Here is a 6,000-nt window from a genome sequence, read left to right as displayed (position 1 = left end):
TACCCCTCTCCATTCTGAGAATGTACCATTTATTCCTACCCTTTGTTCCCTGACTTTTAACCAGTTCTCAATCCATGAAAGGACCTTCCCTTTTATCCCATGGCAGCTTAATTTACATAAGAGCCTTTAGTGAGGGACCTTGTCATAGGCTTTCTGGAAATCTAAGTACACTATGTCCACTGGATCCCCCTTGTCCACATGTTTGTTGACCCCTTCAAAGAATTCTAATAGATTAGTAAGACACGATTTCCCTTTACAGAAACCATGTTGACTATTGCTCAACAGTTTATGTTTTTCTATGTGTCGGACAATTTTATTCTTAACTATTGTTTCGACTAATTTGCCCAGTACAGACGTTAGACTTACCAGTCTGTAATTGTCGGGATCACCTCTAGAGCCCTTTTTAAATATTGGCGTTACATTAGCTAACTTCCAGTCATTGGGTACAGAAGCCGATTTAAAGGACAGGTTACATACCTTAGTTAACAGTTCCGCAACTTCACATTTGAGTTCTTTTAGAACTCTTGGGTGAATGCCATCTGGTCCCGGTGACTTGTTAATGTTAAGTTTATCAATTAATTCCAAAACCTCCTCTCGTGACACTTCAATCCATGACAGTTCCTCACATTTGTCACCTACAAAAGCCAGCTCAGGTTTGGGAATCTCCCTAACATCCTCAGCCGTGAAGACTGAAGCAAAGAATCCATTTAGTTTCTCCGCAATGACTTTATCGTCTTTAAGTGCTCCTTTTGTATCTCGATCATCAAGGGGCCCCACTGGTTGTTTAGCAGGCTTCCTGCTTCTGATGTATTTAAAAAACATTTTGTTATTACCTTTGGAGTTTTTGGCTAGCCGTTCTTCAAACTCCTCTTTGGCTTTTCTTATTACATTCTTGCACTTAATTTGGCAGCGTTTATGCTCCCTTCTATTTGTCTCACTAGGATTTGCCTTCCACTTTTTAAAGGAAGTCTTTTTATCTCTCACTGCTTCTTTTACATGGTTGTTAAGCCACGGTGGCTCTCTTTTAGTTCTTTTACTGTGTTTCTTAATTTGGGGTATACATTGAAGTTGGGCCTCTATTATGGTGTCTTTAAAAAGCGCCCATGCAGCTTGCAGGGATTTCACTTTAGTCACTGTACCTTTTAACTTCTGTTTAACTAACCCCCTCATTTTTGCATAGTTCCCCCTTTTGAAATTAAATGTCACAGTGTTGGGCTGTTGAGATGGTCTTCCCACCACAGGGATGTTGAACGCTATTGTATTATGGTCACTTTTTCCAAGTGGTCCTGTTATAGTTACCTCTTGGACCAGCTCCTGCGCTCCACTCAGGACTAAATCTAGAGTTGCCTCTCCCCTTGTGGGTTCCCGTACCAGCTGCTCCATGAAGCAGTCATTTAAAGTATCGAGAAATTTTATCTCTGCATTTCGTCCTGAAGTGAAATGTTCCCAGTCAATATGGGAATAATTGAAATCCCCCACTATTATTGAGTTCTTAATTTTGATAGCCTCTCTAATTTCCCTTAGCAATTCATAATCACTATCACCGTCCTGGTCAGGTAGTCGATAATAGATCCCTAATGTTATATTCTTATTAGAGCATGAAATTTCTATCCATAGAGATTCTATGGAACATGCGGATTTACGTAAGATTTTTACTTCATTTGATTGTACATTTTCTTTCACAGATTGTACAATTTCATTCACCCACAAGTTATTGGTCTGGATGTGGAAATTATGGGGTGAAATTCTATATCCTTTGTTATGCAGGAAGTCATATTAGATGATAACAGTCCCTTGTGGCCTTAAAAGTCTATGAACTACTCACAAGACTATTTCCTTTTCAGTGTCTGCTGGTTGTTCAACTCTTTCAGCCTGTGTCACACAAACTCCTGTAAGGGTAGAAAAATCCCCAAGATTTTTGTTTTATTCATTCTATTACCTCAACTATTTAATCTTGAATAAAAAGCAGTGTCAATTAGCTGAAATAATATTGATTCTTGGTGAACTTGATGGGACATGATACTTGTTTCAAAGGTTTCAACTGTTATGGTTTAAAGTGAGCTTTCCAGGTGTACAATTCAGTAATTTCTATAAATAGCATCTTGTTTGCATGGTTTAAGGTAAATTAACAATTTGCAATTAGAAAAGATCTAGAAATTCAGTAAATAGAAACAATGTAATGTCTCTGAAAATACTGATGAAGGGGATAATGATGCACCAGCAACCCAAGCCACTCACATTTAACGTTTTTTCTTTTCTTTTCTTTTTTAAATACATCTGTACAGTAGCAAGAGCAACAGAAAAAAAAAGGCTGAAAAATATGTGAAAGTTACAAGACAAGTTGTATGCTCCCAGGAAACTCATCATATTGCAGCTAGGTATCTTCAGTTTACTAATCTGCCAGTGATCTCTATTTAAAGGCTTTGATATGCGTTCTCAAACCAGCTATTTGTACAAAGCCATTGTTCAGACAGTTTATCTGATGTAATTGCTCTTAAGCAGAAAAAAGCAGCCACAAGGGCTTGCTGACATCAGAGGAGTAAATTCAAGATGGCAGCCAGTAGTAAGAACTTGTGCGCCCTATGATTGTTCCACATGTTTTTTAAGGTTGCACGCTTTACATATGCACATTAAAAATAATCTACCTTTTACTGTTAATAATTATGCAAAATCAAAAAAAATCAATGAATTAACAAATACAGTTACAATTAATACAAAGGCAAAGGAGTTAGTGGTAGAATAATAAATTGGTTTCACTGTAACGCTCAGGAATTGTAGATTTAGGATTAAGTTCACCCTGCAACACACAAAGCCCAACTAATCAAGCTATAGTCTTGATCCAAAGCCCACAGAAAACATTGGGAGTTTTACCATTGACATCAGTGGCCTTTGGATTGGACAGTAAACAAGGGGTGGGGAAACTTTCCATTTAGCAGTTTTGAACATTTGTTCAGGGACACTTTAGACTCTTTCTATAAAATTTGTGCAGACGTACTTTCCATCACTGCCCACAAGAAAAGAGTAGCATTTGTTTTAACAGATTTTTTGCCTGCAACAGAGATTTGCTCTGTTAGAGCAGGACAAGATGGCACTGATCAGTTCTCCTGCATTTCTGTATTTCATATTTGGAGAGGAGGTGAAATGCCCCAGACTACAATATCAAAAATATGCATTCGGAGGCACCTGTGTGTCTCAGTTTCCACAAATGCTATCCACCTTATCACATGGATGTTACAGCGCTCATACTTGGATTGGGAACAGCTGGCTCAAACTTTACCTGGTCAAGACCAAGGTGATGTGGGGCACAAAGGGAAAATTCAAAGGACTAGTTCAGATGTTTTTGAAAAAGGGAAGGATTTTATCAGCCATGATGTGAAACCTTGGGGCTCTGTTTGACTTCACCCAAGCTTAGACAATTGGGTTGCACCATCGGTGAAAAATGCTTCTGCCAACTCAGTTAATTAAGAAATTTCACTCCTCCCACCCAAAAGAGGTTCTAAAGTTTAAATGCAATCACACATTCATCAGCTCCCACCTAGATTACTGTACCATTATATTTGGGGAAGAAACATTCCAGAGGAAAGGGAGAAAAAAAAAGTGAAGCTAAATGCACCACAAATAAACTTCACTTAGAAAGACTAGGTAAGCAAACAGAAGTTGAGCATTTAAGTTTCTTTTAGATGTTTAAGCCAAATGATTTCTTCCTATGGAAAAAACTCAGAGGTGGAGAACAATACTATAGAACTTCGTGAGTAACGGTGTGGAGAATCTATCAGGGAGGAATTTGTGACTCCATGGAAGAAGCAGAGATTCTCTTTAACCCTCCTAGAACTCAGGAACATATTGTATTAGTTTTGATGGAATATATGAGTGCACAGAGTTAAAGGTATTAACATGACCCTGTCACTGTCCAACCTTAAAGTTTTGGCATACAGAGACCTCAACCTGCTCAGTACCATTGCAAACACCATTAAAATCATTCTAACCTTTTATTAAAAATACAGAAAAGGAAAGACAGTTAAAACATTTGAAATGTGAAATATTAGCTAAGGCTTTCACTTTAACATCCCTTGTTCCCTTTAGCTGGAGCCTTTTATAAGGAAAACTCCCTTGTTTGACAGTCTTTTAGATGATGTGGCCTTTCTGAGCTGCACTTCTGCTCATTAAGAATATTGCATAGAACAGGGATCCTCCCTTTTAGGGACCCACCCATCTCTAGGCTTGTCAGGCCTCCTAGGGTACTGGAGGGTCCCAGACCTCAGGCTCCAGTCCAAGCCCAGAAGTCTATACAGTGATGAAACAGCCCCGCCTGAGTCCTGCAAGCTCAAGTTGGCTGGCACGGACGAGCTAAAGATTTTTCTTTGCTGTGTAGACATACCCACATGTGCCCCAGGTTGGGACTAATTGTTCCCAAAGGCACTCTTTCACCCCTTCCTGACTGGGGTGGGGATCTGCCCAACTGATGGGTGGAATAGGCCCTCCCCTCTTTATGTTGTCCTCCATAAAGGAGGAAATTAGGACTAATTTCCAACATGCCAATTTTGATATATTGATTTCCAGTCGCACAGCTCTCCTGTTTACCAGCTATGATCTTAACACAGTCCTTGAGTTTGCCTTGCTGCTTGTCACTAGCAAAGCATTGTGAGAGACAGCCCAGGCTGGAGAGTTAAGGGGGCACAGCGGTACCCCAGTTCTTGGTTGTACCCCAGGAATCCCATTACACTGCCATTTAGAGATGCACCAGATTCTGAGGGGAGCACACCCTGCCCCTAGCTCCTCTGCTCTGAAATGTTCTGAGAATTCCCGCAGTTCCCAGCCATAGAATTTTCACAAAAATGACCTACTGTGGTCTGAATGGAGGTGAGTTGGCCCTTTCTTGCCATTATTGTGCTCCTTTATTTCACCTCCATTACGCAGTGGAGCGGATCAAATAGTCCTCTCCATCATCGTCTCTCTATTAGGGCCTGATCCAAAACCAATTGGAGTCATTTCATTGCCCCCGGCGCTTGACTTGTAATGTGCCATTTTACCTTTGGAATGGAATGGTATAACTAGGGAGCTTATTCAAGCCTTCCATCAGAGTCAAAGAGGGCATAATTAATGGGAATTTTTGTTGTCCCAAATACTGCTGCTTCAAAAGGACATAACAAATGGTCTCCTCTGAGTCTGCTGTTAATACCTCTTCCAGACAGAATAGTGATTCTATTCTGATTTGGGTTTCCCAGGAGGTTGTTGTTATTACATCATTATGAGATTCTAATGAGAGGTCTCTCTGGAGTCTTCCATCCAGGCAGCTGTTAGAATAGATGAGCTGGGGTTGCTCAATAGTGTAATGTTTTGGTAATCTCATTTTTGGAGATCAAGTGTTTTATCTTTGTAGCATGTCCTGCTCTCTGCCAGTGGAAGAGCAAGGAGTTCTGGAGTAACATTTGAACCTGGATTTCCTGAATAGCAACATCAGGCTGGAAACTGTTCATGTTAGCATGCATCACAGGTACTAGAGTCTATGAGCAATTACTGAGATAATAGCACGGATATTTTTTGGGAGGAAATTCTGCATATTGTGACCACAGTGTTTGCAGCACTGGACACAGATCTCAGGGTGACTATGTGAGAAGAAATGCCCTTAAAGGTGACAAGCAAAGGAAAGAAAAAAATGGGTTTACTTAAGAAAACCAAATGGAACAAAGAGCTTTGTAAAGTCTGAATAAAAATTGCTTCCCCTCCTAATTAGTAATGTTTTACTTGCTTGGTATTTGTGATGTCATAGACCAATTAGTTGGACATAGAGTCTTCCAAGAAAAACATGGTATACAGGAACCAGAGAGGACACACCATGTATATCATAGAATCATCGAATATCAGGGTTGGAAGGGACCTCAGGAGGTCATCTAGTCCAACCCCTTGCTCAAAGCAGGACCAATCCCCAACTAAATCATCCCAGCCAGGGCTTTGTCAAGCCGGGCCTTAAACACCTTTAAGGAAGAAGATTCCACCACC

The sequence above is a fragment of the Trachemys scripta genome, chromosome 1 (genome assembly GCF_013100865.1).
Source record: "Trachemys scripta elegans isolate TJP31775 chromosome 1, CAS_Tse_1.0, whole genome shotgun sequence".
Lineage (NCBI taxonomy): Eukaryota > Metazoa > Chordata > Testudines > Emydidae > Trachemys > Trachemys scripta.
This window is presented reverse-complemented; position numbering follows the sequence as displayed.